Source organism: Phaethon aethereus (genome assembly GCF_964289735.1).
Source record: "Phaethon aethereus genome assembly, chromosome: 1".
Classification (NCBI taxonomy): Eukaryota; Metazoa; Chordata; class Aves; order Phaethontiformes; family Phaethontidae; genus Phaethon; species Phaethon aethereus.
Window position 1 is genome coordinate 190,075,847 of NC_138575.1, and position 14,981 is coordinate 190,090,827.

Below are 14,981 nucleotides of genomic sequence, written 5' to 3' on the forward strand. Positions count from 1 at the left end.
TTCTTGTAATATCTTTATTAATCTCTTGAAATAGGGGAGAGAGTGAGTAGCATCTTGAAGACAAGTCCCATCTCTTGTCCTCCCTACACCCTTAGCTTAAGAACTTATGTACCTCTTTATTTATAGTTCATTTTCTTTTATGTTGCCTAGACTACATACTACGTGTGTTAAAGCAGTGAAGCTACCCTTTATCCCACTTCTGGGTGTAGGCTAGATGTGTATCACAAGCTAAACAGAACTGAGCCTCTTTCTTTTTGTGAAAATCCAAGAATGTTGCAGATATTGAAGCAACTGAGGTGGCACTTCAACAAGATGATAGTATTTTCGGAGTTGGTGCCAATTATCTCAACATACATTGTGTTATGAGCACTTAGAGAACTATCTTTCAAATTACTGTTATTTTTAAATCCTTTAGATTAACAAGAGTACTGTAACCTTAAAGATTGTTGGTCATCTCCACTGTTCCAATTAAATTCCGTACTGGAGTAGTTACGCTTTAATACTTATATTTTGTTTTTCTTCAGATTCCATAGAATAATCTTTTTCTTCTGTTGCACAAAGTGGCATTGAACTGCTTTTAAACATTTGCTATGTTACACCCCAAAAGTTAGCTGTGAATTAGTAGTGGGTGTGAGCAACCCTCAATATGCCAGGGGCTTTAGAATGTTTCAGGATGAAGACCGTGGGTTACAGTGTGATACAGTAAGATAGTCTGAGCTGTTAGATTCCTGTATTTGCCATTCTTAACGTGTGATGTCAAGCAAGTCACATCACTATCTTGTCTCTGTTTCATCACCTGTGAAAATGCAGGTAATTGTTTGTTTGTTTGTTTGTTTGTTTGTTTGTTTGTTTGTTTGTTTGTTTGTTTGTTTATCAACTGTAACAAAGACAATGTAGCTGGGAAGATCATCTAGGAAGATTCTAGACTTTCCATGCTGTGAGGTTTTATGGAATAGGTCAAGAGAAGCATTAGCCAGGAGGCGTTTTGGTGTGTTTCAACTCTGCCTATGGTTAGAGTGCTGGACTGATGGCCTCCATTTCCCTTCCAGTTCTGTGTTCTGTTAATCTATTGTAAAACTGGAATAAGAGAACATTTTTTGGTTTACTCCTAATCAACATGAAATATACAAATGAAAATTGATTGAAAAATATAAAACCTCAATTATAAACCTATATTGATGTTGCAATATTGGCCTAGATGCTGTTGACTAAATTTGTAATTCAGTCTCAGGCTAGCTAGCCAAAGGACCTCAGTTTCGTGGCTGTGAAATAAATATGTTCATTTCTTACTGCTTAGTATATAAAAAAAATTACCTATAGGCTTTCAGAGGATAACTTGCATAAGAACTTGTATGCTACTGATCTGGCCATATGGTTATGATTTAGTGCTATACTATAAATATCCCTATACCATAGATACTTGTAAAATTTTACTTAAAAACTTCTAAGTGCAGTTCTATTCCTGGTTTCCATGGCTTAAATATATGCATACGTATATTAAAAGGATGGAATGTATAATTAGATATGTATTTTAAGATGGTAAAATTAATTTCACATTATGGATAAATCCAATTTTTTAAGGGGTTTAGTGCCTAGCAGCTTCCGGTGCATATATATAACAACTCTGTTGTAAAGAGTGTCTTCTGTGATGGGGCAGGAGTTCAGTGAGTGCTTCTAGGTTCTTTGTACTTGGGGAAAAGGTACTAGTTCCTTGGGTGTGTAGCTATAGACTTGTGCCCTCATCGTGCACCAGCCTGTCTCTTAACTGCGTGCCTGGTTTCAGTGATTGCAACAGCGAGCACTTGCTTACTCAGAGTCGGAGCTTGACATTTACGCTTCCACTTTCAGCAGATCTTTGTCTTGATTTTGGTTGTCTTGTTTTAACAATGTTGCTTTTCCAGTGAAACTGAGATAGTGACATAAAGCTTGAATCAGTTCAGAATCTATTAATTGTATGATTCTTTATAATCCGGTGTTGGTATTTGAGACATAAGTGATGTCTTCTCTAGGCCTGGGATTTTACTCCTGCTCCCGTAAGCAGTAAACAGGTCTGCTGTCAATGCTTTGTGTTGTGCACTCCTTATATAATACTGATGTACATGTATGAGTATATTTTAACATTCTGTGAAATTAGAAAAGCAGATGGTGAAAGTTGTTGCTACCATCCTGTAGTACACATCTGTCTCATTGTCTAATACTATGTCTGATCATCCACTGTATCTAGTAGCTTTGGGAGGGAGGTAAGAGAAGTAGTAGATCAGTGTCTTTTGCGCTTCCATTGTGCAGAAATGGAAGTTCATGTCCTCAGTGTTTTTGACTGTTTCATCTGACTAGACACTGAACTAATGTTGTGCCAATGGAGACCAACTGAACATATCCCAGTCATAATGACACGTTAACTCTCAAACTCGTCCAAATTTACATATGCTTACTGTGCAGAGTTGTCTTTTAGTTACTTAGAGTACATTTTCTCACTAGCCTCAACTATACAATATACAGTAATTAAAGTGTAACATACAAGCACTTTCTTGTCGTTACGGAGTTGAAGCCATCTTGAACCAGACTGTGAAAAACGAACATCTTCGTGACAAGCACGGCCTTACTACCATACGTGAAACTTAGCCAGTTTTGTATTTTTGGGGGTTGTTATTGATAACACTTCCAAATATACATAAATCTTACGGGAAAGGAATAGTAAAATATGCCCTTACATTTTCAAAGTGTGAATATAGTAATATTTCTCAAAATAGATTTCAAACATAATGCAAATGTGGAAAATACCTGTCTGCCCATCCTTAAAGCCAATAATTCTCCCACTAAACGAGGAAGTGGAAACTAAAACAGTTACGTGGCTCATTAATCTACTTTAATGGGCTCTTGGCTAAATTCACAGTCCCCTTTCTGTGCTGCTCTTCCTATGGCTTTAGTACTTGGGAAACCAACAGTTCAACTGACTGGTTGTTCTTCACCTCTGAGGAGATCACAATATTGAGACATTCAGTTATATACTGTTGGTACTTGCTGCTCTCACCCAGTCACATGATTAAGTTGATGATCTTGGGTTTAAAAAACTGTTCACGCTGTAGTTCACCCACATAGTCGTTGATATTATGAACTATATTTGCTCCCCCATTTGTTTCCCCATTCAGTTTTTTCCATTGCAGTGGTCATCAGAGATTTTCAAACTGTGATTTCTTCAAAAACTGGTCCACTCCAATCTGTACTGTGGAGGTTCTGCCATCCCTACTGCAGTAAAGTAACAAATACAAATTGTAATGAATTAATTTAATATGCATGCAGGTAAAACGTGTTTGCACTGGGTTACAAGGGGCATTTTCATGTGAGGATTTGGCTTGCTTTTTCCGTGAAACAGAAAACTGATACATATTGTCAAGTGCAGAGGAATGCAGTGTAGTAGCCCTTCAAATGCCTCTTTCTCCAAATGTGTATTAACAAGCTTTTACAGCCGAAAGGTGTATATGGATCCCATTGTGTTCCTAACAAGCCTTCTGAAAGACTGCACTTACTTGTGAATGGGGATTGAATTAGACCTGAGCAAATACTCAGTCCAGTTTTCTACTCCATAGACATGAACAAATTGCCAAATCATTGCTATCTAATTGTTTTTCACAAAAAGAAATATACTTGGATTTTACTCCTGTTACAAAAAAATGAAAGTCATATATGCAGGTTTAGAAAAAATATTAGAGCAGGTTTTGTGGACCATTTGCCATTTCCTTCATTTCTAGCACATAAGTGGTATTATGGAGAAAAAGCCATATAGAAATACTTTAAGGTAATGACCCATTCTACTTTGATACAAACCACTCTCATTCTTTCACTTTATCTCTTGGAATTTAATGTATGAGGTTGTTGTATAATTGGTCTTTCAAGTGTAAGTGTACATTTTCTCTTACTGTTCAGTGTGTGTCTGTCTTCATTAAGTTGTCTGTTCCACTGTCTGACCACTTTCAGGTCACTGTTTTCTATAGCATGTTAGAATGAAACTGTGAGATATTTTGGCGAAATATGTGGTCTACTTCTAAATTTTATGGCTCAAGGCCAGAATCTGTAAAGGGGTCCAAAGCCCACCATCTGTAAATACAGTTTTGTAAATATTTGCAATTTATTACGTATTCAGAAGATGCACATATTTAGATACCTAACTGGCTATAACTTCAAACACAGAATTGCAGTTGCAATATTGAAGTACTGGGGTTTTTCTTTGCTTTGTCAAATCTGGTCATAAGCGTGTACTTCACAAAACATACTAATCTTTCCTTTGTAAATTAAAAGAAAAAAATGACAAAATATACCTATAGCCTGAACTACTGTGCTTTTTGATCTTTTGCTCTTTTCTTTTGTACTTCAACTGGTACCTTCAGGGCATTTGGGCACATACAGACATGATCAATAATAATGGATAAGGAAAATATATTTAAAAAGACAAAATTTCAGATTGCTTTAGATGTATGAAAAAGTAAATGTTTGCGATAGTTTTTTCAACTCTTTAGAAAGAAAACTTGGCCCTGACCTAACAAAATATCAAGGTTTTACATATTTGACATAAGTTTGCTTAAGCATAAGGCCCTGATGTTTCTTTTAGTGACTTTCCATTTCAGAGTACATGGTTCTAAAAATTAAATGATGGGCATTACCTGGGCTTGTTTTTTTTTAATTTGTACTTGGAGAAACCACACGTTCCATTATTTCGTTGTTTTCTGAATATTTTATTTCTTCCCTGTGGATCTGAAATCCCAGATTCTACAAATACAAGGAAGAAAGAATGGTTCTTGCCAAATTGTAGAATTCCATTTCTCTGTGTTCTTGCTAGAAAATGTAGTTGGGCCCTGCTGTTATCATGATTTGGTTGGTTTTCTACTTGCCCGTATGATATGATGGCAACAATTACTTTTTTGATAAATAATTACTGCATCTGAATTGTCAAGCTGCTTGCCCTAGCACAGACCAGTTCAAACAGTTGTCTTGACTTTGAAGGCTTCTGATGTCAAAGAAAATAATCTGTATGTGTAAAGTGTCACATATCCTCATGGGATTAGTGTCCTTGCGTATTCCTGTTGTCTTTTACACCGGCTAAATCGGACGTTTTGTTCCAGGATTAGAAACTTGCTCTGGCAAGCACATGCACACGTGTACGTTTGTAGTTAGGCTTGTTGTATTGTCTTTTTGTGTTGCTTTGTGACTCAGCCTCTTGGCTGCCGCCTGCTTTTTGTGCCTTTTTTTTCCCCCCCCATCAAAAGGAGCTTGTTCTTTTGCTTCACGATGAGTTTGAAAACATCTTTATCCATCCAAAACAGCTATGAGTCTGTAGAAAGTGGTTTGCTTGCAACAAGTAATTAAGTTGTTCTGTCTTCTTAGGGAGGAAAAAATAGACTAAAAATTTAGATCTTCAAGTTTGTAGTAGATGGAGGAGAGAGGTATTCATGCTGCTGAGTGGAGTGGCAGCCCTTCCCCTCCACAATTGTTTTACGTTTTTAGTCTGGTCTTGAGAATTAGTAGCCAGTTCTGTGTGTCTTTCTGGGTTTTGTTCAGTGATGGTTTCAACAGGGGTATTTTTAGAGAGGCGATTCATACTACTGTATTGAAGTGTTACGGGTTTGATGCTAGTGTTAAAGAGGCAGAAATCTCATCAGAGGTGGGGAGAAGTGGTTGAGGTTGAGTGTCCTCAGAGTCGTCTTTTGGTTGGTCAGGCACATTGTCTCAAAATGCCAGGGTTTAAGAAAGGTTTAGAAATCTTCATGCTTTGCAGCTCTGTCAGTGGTTTCCAGACCGCAGTTGTGGTGGGTTGGCGAGCGAGGCAGAGCATGATGGAAAATGGGCTGGGCTGCAGGGACAGCGGCTGAATGTAAGGACTCGGGCACCTGGGATCTTGGCCCAAGGTAATTGCTGTTACGCAGAAAGCCCAGTTGATTATCGGTGTGCTCTGCCTTCCATCCTTGGCAGGACTTGATTTTTCTTATTCTGAGAAGAGTTAAATATATTACTCTAAAGCTGTGGATTGAAAAGTATGTGAGGCAGGGTTAGTGAAAGCCATTTCCAAAGCTTTGAAGGTAATGATTAGGGCTTAGACAAAGAGAATTGATTCATGACACATTAAGATGAAGTCTGTGATTTTTAGTAGATGGTATTGGTCTCATTGTCAGTTTTGGAAGGTTACAACAGACACATGTGAAACTGCAGAATTACAAAACATTAACCAAGTTTCACCTTCTGCTTAATAAGAAAAGGCTGTCAGTTTTCTATGTTCCAAGAACTAATGAAGAATGGTAAAAAGTAACACGCTGTGAAACTTCTCACTCCTAGAACAGTCGTGGAGTCCTATTTTTTTTATAGACTTCCTTAAATAGCTTTCCTTATTAGTAAATGCAGCAAGGGGAGAGAGGGTGTTCTATAAAACTGCATTTAAAGAGAACGCATTATCTAATTCTTTTAAAAGGAGAAAAAAATATATTGGATGGGTTTTTTGTACTAAATGGGGCATGCAGTCCTTTATGCTTTTAGTTAGAATGTGCTTATGAACACATTGCCAAATTAAGAAGTCCATTCCTGGCAAGAAAGCATGACAGAATAGTTCTGAGTGCTATAAGGTGCCACAAAAATGGTAAGTTTAGAATTTTAAATTTTTCTAAAGGAAATATCCTTAACTGGGAGGGGAGGGAGGGTGTTCAGCAAATTTGGCTTCCATATAAAAATGTAGAATATTCTCAAACATAAATATTTAGCAAGGTAGGTTGTTTTGGGGCTGGGTTTTGGGATTCAGTCCCTATCCTTCAGCCTTGTAACAGTAATAATTTCATTTTCTGACATTTGATTCAGCAGGCATTATTATTTAATGCCTTTTGTCTAGCATGGAGGACTAATGCAATATTGGCATGTTGTATGCCACCAAAATTTTCTTGAAGATTATCAGAATCAGAGAATCTTAGATTTTTATATGAACTGTGTCCCAAGACATTAGATTGGCAAAACATTTTTAGTAGAATCATACATTTGAAGTAGGAATGTTAGGGTTGTTTTGGGGGTTATTTTCCCCCTTGTATTTGATATCTCTGTCACTATCTCTGCCTTCTTCTGTAGCCACTCCACTGCTAGTCAGATACCTGTTTAGGAGTTTGCATCCTAAAATATATATTCCTCTGGAAAAGACACGTTCTTCCAGAGGAATAGAAGTTGGGGAGAACCTTCTCTGACAGGTTGCAGGTCTATACCTCAGTCAGAAGAACGAACAAGAATGAACTGCAGAAGCCAGTGTCTTAACTGAAATGACCAGTTTGGGGTAGGTTTGGAATGGGAATCTGGATGAGGAACCGGAATGGCTTCAAGATGGGGATATTCTTTTTGCTGACTGGGCAAATAGCTCCAGCAGAGAGGGGCAGGGTAGCAGGCAAGAATGGGAGGCAGTTGCTGCAGTTGTTTGGTCAACGTGAATCGGAATCCACAAACTGAATGTAAGTGGAAACCCAGCATTAGCAGATCGCCAGAATGTTGCAGCATCTTCCCTGGGGAGAAATGTATGTTGTCCATCTCTTGCAGACTTACTCAGCCAAGCTCCTTGAAATTTATCTGTCTGAAATTGTTTCTTGGGTCTGTGTATGCAGAAGGAATTGACATTTGTGTTTGGTGTTCTGGGCTATAACAGTGAACCTTAAAAAAAATAAATTACAAATTAAGTTTAAAAAATCTTTTAAACATAAAATAATAAATATTAAAACAGCTTAAATAGTAAATAAAAATGTCAACATAAAAGATAGATAAAATCATCAGTATCAGATGCCATAATTGTGAATAAAGTTTGGCTTTCACTTTTTAGGTTCAGTAGTTAATAGGTAAGTTTTGCAATTTTTCTCTCGTTGAGGCTGGAATGGCGCGTGAGGAACTTCACAGAATATTTAAGCAAGCTAAGTGTTGGTTGTGCATAAAGGAAATATGAACAAAAGAAAGTCATAAACATGAGAAGAAGTGAAGCAGCTGTTTAATACTGGTAGTATTCTGATGGAGCTGTGGCCCACTGGAAATTTCCTGAGCAAAGACGGGGTGACAGTGGAAGCAGATAAAAGCAGTAAACATAGGTGCATAACATCTTAAAAACTGTACTCGTTGTTCTTGTGTGTACCAGTTCCTGTTCCATCATCCCGAATATTATATTTAGTTTTAAGGGAAGGGTCTAGAGCTGAGCAAAATGCGTCATGAGAAGAGAGGTTGAAGAGATGAGCCATGTTTAAGTTGGAGATGTAATCGATGTGAATATGAGGAAGGGTGACACAGGACCATGAACCGCATAAAGGTAAAATAAGAGACCCTTAGTTGACAATACAGAAGCAAGAAGAGTATTCAGGAGAAGGCAGGTAATTAATTAAAATGTGATCTGAAATGCATCAGTAGTTTTAGAAGCTCTGAGTTTATTGAACAGCTAAGAGATTCAAGACTGAGAATGTCAAAACAACACTCTCTTCAGAAATCGCTGTCCTGTGCCTGCTGGTGGTCGTGTCTGGAGGTGTAGGGGAGGAACGGAGGGTTAGACCACACAGGTGGTGCCTTTTCAAACTTCAAGCAATCTGAGATGCCCAGCTTCAGGCGTCCATGGGCCAGACGCTGTATCCACGTGTTTGTGTTTAATAGCATTGTTTGGGTTGTTTTCTATCTGTATATTTTTGTCACCACACTTACACCTTTGGCTTCCATGTTGTGGTAGTGAGTCTCACAGTTGTAACTATGGTTTATGTGATGTAGGGGTTTTTTTATAAACCTGCTGCCTGATTTCATAATTGCATGGATTTCATTAATGGGAATACCCAGTTACATTAAGAAAAACTTCTTTTCAAAGATAGAGCCAGTCATGACACAAGGCTACCTCTGCAAGCAAGGCTTTCTGTAATTAGTCACTGGGGGTGTCTTGTTACCTGTAGGAGATACAGGATTTACTGTTAGACAGTCTCCTGGTGTAACAGCCTCTGTGGACAGCTAATAGGTTTCATCCTGGCCACGACTGCTGTGTCCTAACCGTGAATAAAGTTGATTCCTGGGTATTTCAAACTAAGCTGCTAATTACGCTTCGCCCACTGAATGCACAACATCAGCGTTTACAGAAAAGTCTGTATAATGGGTGGCTTTCAAGGTGCGTGCCCGGGGACCAAGACCTACCTGTCTTGGGCTCAGTGGTAGAACTTTTTTTGACTGATAAAACCGGCCTTCTGTCCCCAAACTCACCCATATATATAACAATGGGCAAATGCCATGTTACCTCACTCTGTAGGTGAAAGATCAGTGTGTACTTGCTGGCCCTCACTCTTAGTTAAGGTGTTTACATACTGTAATGACCGCAGAACCGGTTGGTTTCTGAGGCCTAGAGTATTAACAGATCTCGCACTAATCCATAGGTATAATGTGGGCAAAATCAGAGGCTTTCTGGCAAAATCACAGGAAGTTCTTTTTAATTAAAAATAGGACACGGTTCCTGCTTGTTGGGCTTTTTGTGTTCCAGCTGTGCTCATGTAAAGCAGAGTTTTGCAGTGAGTATTGAGTATCTTAATCTTTACTCCTTTGTTTGTCTTTTTCTAGGAGAAGCTCTGCCTACCACATCACATCCTAGAAGAAAAGGGCTTGGTAAAAGTCAGCATAACAGTTCAAGCATTGCTAGATGTAACCACAGTGAAACAAGCTTTATTCACATGAAACTACTATCTCTGCTGTTACCAGCTCCACTGTGCCATCAAAGAATCAAAATACTGCCCGGCTTTTCAAACTGCATTGAAAAAAAAAAAAAACCAGTCCTCCAAGAGTGTTCTTATACTTCTGTTTTTAAAATCATCTTTCAGACTGTACATGTGTGTCGAAGTACAAACCAGAAACTTAAACATTTTATAGAGCATATTGGCGCTTCACGGCTTTTTATAGCTCACTTTGTACAGTACTTATTAAAATAGCCACCTCTCTGCCAGTTAAAGATGTGTGGCATACACAGCTGTCTTGCAGCAAGATACCTTCGTATTATTTAACTAAGAATCATTGTAATCATTTGGGGGAGGGAGGAGGGAGAGTAAATTGGACTTCTACCACGTTAGGTTTTTCTGCAGTTGCTTCAGGCTGTTGCCTTTTAAAAATATCCTGACATAAAATATTTATATAAATATTATTTATTAGTGAGTTGTTATTCATCCTTTGGATGCAAAATGTAAATTAGGAAACTGTATTTTATTACTGCTTTTTTGTGGTTAAACACTTTATTTTAATATAAATATTTAGTTATTTTTTATTCTACTTGGTGTGCAGTAGCTCTAGATCTCCGTAAATTGTATTTTCTAATAGGTAAGATAAAAAGCAAACAAAATAGGTGCTTCTATTAAAGGAACAGCTAGCTGGAATGGCATTCTTTGTTTCTTGAATTTGTGGAACATTGGTAAAGATTTGTCTGCATTCCATTGAGTTTCCTACATTCCAGTAGCACTTTTCCCCCCACTAGACTAAATTGGCTGAAACTGAGAGCACACCCATTCTATTTGTATATAGATGTTTCAAAAAAAGAAAAAAAGGAAAGATGTAAACTTGAAAAATAAATGTGAACAAGTATTTTTGATTGCTTATTTTACTATGCACAAGACATTTAACTTTTGCCACAACAAAATGACTGATGTGCATTAGGATCATGTGTCTTGAAATATAATTTTGCACTGTAACTTGATTTCTTTTAAAGACTACAGCACTACAGAACAAATAATAGCACAAGAACATTAACGAGAAGATTTACCAGGTAGCCAAGAAATTGTAATTGTTTTCTTCAACGATTCCTTCGAGAACAAAATAATTATTAAATAAAATAAAAATAAAATAAATTAAAAATAAAATGAAATTATTAACATTGCCAAAGGCAGACACAAAGACCTGATCTTCCAGATACAGCCTGCTGGGTACAGTGCTTCTCCTTCTAGCCTCCCATCATTTTGCCACAGAATGAAGCACAAGTTTGCAGGATCAGTCCTCTCATTCCATGTCAGCAATAGGAAATAGGATTCTTTTTCTCATCACTACTTTAAATTTTTGGAAGAGATTTTAAAAAGCATGATTTATTATTAAAACATCAGAGGTGTTTTAGATCAAAAAGTTCCAGCACAGCGATTCTCACGGTGCCCTGGAACATCCATTTTTCTTTCAGGAGAGAAGCTGGTGACGGAACTTGGGCAAGCGGGAGGGAAGGGCTGCACGTGGTGACAAGGCTAGCTGTTAGGGGCCAGGGGTGCGCACAGGCAGGGCGTTCGAAACGCATAATGACAAAAAAAGAGGTGATGTGTGGTGGGAGGACTAAATGTTTAAGCAAGAGAAGGTGGAGAGAACTATTGTAATAAAGACTTTTTGGAGGAATGGTGTGTACTTGTCACTACTACGTGTCTAGGCAAAGTCACGCGCCATGTTCACAGACGCTGCATTTAAAACCACTGGTATTCCAGTAGCAGATTTTTAATGGTTAATACGGTATTTGAATGCTGATGACGTGTTTTAATACCACAAATTGCCACTGCGCTGGTATTGACAGCAACGCGTCAGGAGGAGGAGAGTGGACTTGCAGACAGTGAGATGTCCAGTATGCATGGAATATCCAGTTACTTCAACCAAAGCAAAAGTGTTTATTTTATAGAGGGAACAGTGACTTAAATTGTAATTTTGATTGGCAGCTAGCATTGTTTCCTATAAAATGTACTGTGCACTTTAACACTAAATTAAAATGTATTTTAATATTTTACAGAGCTGCACAAATATCTGTTTTGTCAAAAAGCATGAGCAATGTAAAGAAAATAAGTTTTCAAGTCAGAGTTTATCAAATTTTAAAAGCGTTAAAAGATCGAGTATAAAAATAGGAATATTGCTTTCTGCATCTTGAGGGATAAAATGCAGGTTTCCTGAGTATTTTTTTACAATGTATATATGGCAACGTGAAGCTTTGTAATTATTATTTTGACAAATCTTGTTTTTTCATAATTAAAATTTTGTTTTTCTCCTGATTGATAGTGTCTTTCAGTATTTGCTTGAAGTTGGCTGTAAATAAATAGCTCTAAATATTTTGTAATACAGCTTTTTTTATGCAGTCTTAACCTGTACGGCTAAAAAGAGAGTCTTCATGAATCTTTGTACACTATTTATATGTGCAATAAAACATGCATGGCAACTCTATAGCACCCTAAGCAGTGAACATAATGTATATAGAAAAATCTTTACTATAGTTACAATTAAACGACATTATTTGTAGAAACCCTTTAATGAGTACCCCTGTGACTGACAGTTTCTTGTAAAACATAGTACTGGGAATGATGGATGAGGGTTTGGGGATGGCGAAGGTGACGATGTCACACCAATAAAGGAACATTGCAGCTGAACTAGGAAGGGGGTCCAGCTGGTAACTGGGGGGTTGTCAGTTCGGTGTCGCTTCCTGTAGCTTTGCTGCTCCTGTTGCTTAAGATGTCCTGCCAGTCCTAGAGAGAAGGTCAGTGGTTGCCGAACTCTGATTATTTCTTTATTCTAGTGAATCCAAGCAATAATGCAAGTAACCCTTTCTGACCCAGGGATAACCCAATACAGTAGGGCTGTGCCAGGCTGCTTTGCCCTTCTCCTGTCTCTGCAGGAACAGGTAGTAGGGACTACTGCTTGTAGGCCATAGCATACAGCCTTCTCTTTCCCGTGCAGGTTTCTGAAGTATAGGTTCTGCCGTTTTCTCATTCCTCTTGCGAAGCGTCTTTACCTCGACCAGGTGATTTTATGACTGTATGTGTTCACTTTTGATAGTGGATTTTGGAAGGAGAGGATCTTGCTGCAATAATCTCCTGGGGTGATCCTGGTTTTGATTGCCAAGGAAGTTTGAGTGCCTTTGTGGCTGTTGCGACACAAAGCCAGGACTGACCGATTGCTGCGTTAGGATCAGCATTACTTTAGGTACGAAGAGTCCTGCAGCAGTCCTCTCATGCTGCTCCTCGGCAAGAGCAGAGCCTGTTTTAACAGCAAGCAGCTGAGGTTTGAGCACTGGCAGCCTCACACAGTTCTCATCAAGATGGCACAGAGACACTCGGTGTCTGCAGCCGTCTGCACAACTGATTCAAGTGCCCCAAGTCTTCTCATGGGTTTGTGCTGTCCTGGACTTGCAGTCTGTGGACCAGGGCAGCTCCAGGGCCCCTTCCTTGTCAACCCTCTAGCACCAGTTTTAGTAAGAACTCAGGGCAGTTTCTATGAAGCCTTGAGTTCACCGACTTCCAAAGCAAGTTCCTGTGGGCTCGCAAGAGCCTGTCAGACACACACCTTGAATGTGCTCCTGCCCACAAGTGAGGCAACAGGAAGTCCTTCTGAAGGAGGAAGGCAGCAGTGCACATAAATGTGAAGTTTTGTCAAGAAAGCAAATGGCGCAGGAGGGCAGGCAATTATTAGGAGGAGCGCCAAGTGGAAAATATGACAGGGATTTTCAGTTCCAAAATTGTAGCTGTGCAGTTGTTTGGGGAAGCTGATATAGTAATTGATCTCCTGCTGGAGACTGTAAATTAAGGATACAGGAAATAAAGCTCCCCACAACCATCCACAGTATAATGGGAAACTCAGAATTATGCCATATAGATATATCAAGTATGAAAGAGTGCCTTTTCCCCACGCAGGGCAAGCCTACCATTAACCCACCCCTTTGGTGGTTTAAAAGGACTTGCAGTAAATTACAGGGTTAAACCTCCTTTTTAATCTCCTCTAATATAATATGCAGGTGCATACACTCCTGTTAGGGAATGAAAAAAAAGGCATGCCCCTTTCCCTTAAATACAATTATCATTAGAATGCATTAGGCAAAAAATACTAGCTTTGACAGGTAACAGAAGGAAACATTTATCATTGTAAGTACCTGCACCAAGTTAACAGCCTGACCACTGCTACTCTGTTCATAGTACTTGGCACAAGGCTGCAGTACAAGCACAGCGCATGCCTGCTCCAGTCCAGTGTTAGACACAGCCCAGAAATTCATTCACTGGCTACAGCAGAGCAGCTGCCTGGTTGCTGCTGGGGAGAAACAACTAGAAGCTGCCGCCACATATTAAACAAACCTTTGAGCCAATTTTGATGTTGTGGGAGTGGAAAAATTTAAATGTTTAGCACTTGCGGCTTAAAATTTTTATGTCAGTGCCCTACTTTATAAGAAAGGAGGAGTTGGTGTCTTGTAAATCCACACGGTGGGGAAAACTTGCATTCAGCATTTCAGAGAACTCTTGCAATGCACAGTCCTATTTCCTCAGCCATCTAAGCTTACTTCAGAAATAGGTAGATGCAAGACTGATAAATGTCAATACATAACTTACTTAAGCCTGTCACCAGCAACAGAAACCAAAGTTCTCAGCATCAGCCTCCCTGCAACCTGGAATCTAGCAGGGGCCAGAGAAACAGGAGAACATTCAGCATTGCTTACAAAAGCAAACCACTTCTACACCTGCCCTGATACGTCCTCTGGCAAGAGTGAGTCAAGGTTTGAGCAACGATGCAGGTTCAGCTGAACACTTGTAAACTCCGCTTTCCCATGGATTGCCTGAATGTGTTCTTGCCCCACAGGTAGCTGGCAGAATTATACCGCTGGGAACTATTCTAGATCTACAACTATCAGGCCTACATTCTGCCATTTTCTGTAAAATAAGCAAGACTTGTTTTTAACAATGAGATATCAGATCATCTATAGATGGGGATTGCTTTTTTCAGATCTGTTTATCAGTTTCCTCTGAGCCCTGTCAAGTCTAAGAAACCCAGAAACACCGTAAGCCTTTCACATTCAGCAATAATCAAAGGCAAGTGGAGATTAAAAAACCCCTCCATAACTACAGACTGCTTCCTTCACATGGTGTTTAAAAGGTCTTTTCTTTAAGTATCATCCATGAAATACTCTTCAGATATTTGATGTTAATAACGCACAGGACAGTAAACCACTCTGCATAGCAAGCTTTTGTCTGTATTCTCCA